The following is a 242-nucleotide window of genomic DNA, read 5'->3' as shown; positions in this document are numbered from 1 at the left end:
GCAGGGGTGCCACTACCCCATGCTCTCGCTGGGGACAGCCACTTGGGGACCCACGTGTGACCCGCTCGGGCATGTGCCGTGGGCTGTGCGTGCGGTGCCGACCTCCCCGCACACACGCCTCCTTTTTGCACCTGCAGATAACTCTTCAAGGTCCAGCTGTTCCGGGGACTCCCCAGGTCAGCCGGGGCCACTCTACCCCCTGTGGCACGTGGAGGCCGCGGCCGTGGTCAGGGCCTGGGTTG

The sequence above is a fragment of the Myotis davidii genome, unplaced genomic scaffold (assembly GCF_000327345.1).
Source record: "Myotis davidii unplaced genomic scaffold, ASM32734v1 scaffold880, whole genome shotgun sequence".
Classification (NCBI taxonomy): domain Eukaryota; kingdom Metazoa; phylum Chordata; class Mammalia; order Chiroptera; family Vespertilionidae; genus Myotis; species Myotis davidii.
Note: the sequence above shows the minus strand (reverse complement) of the source record.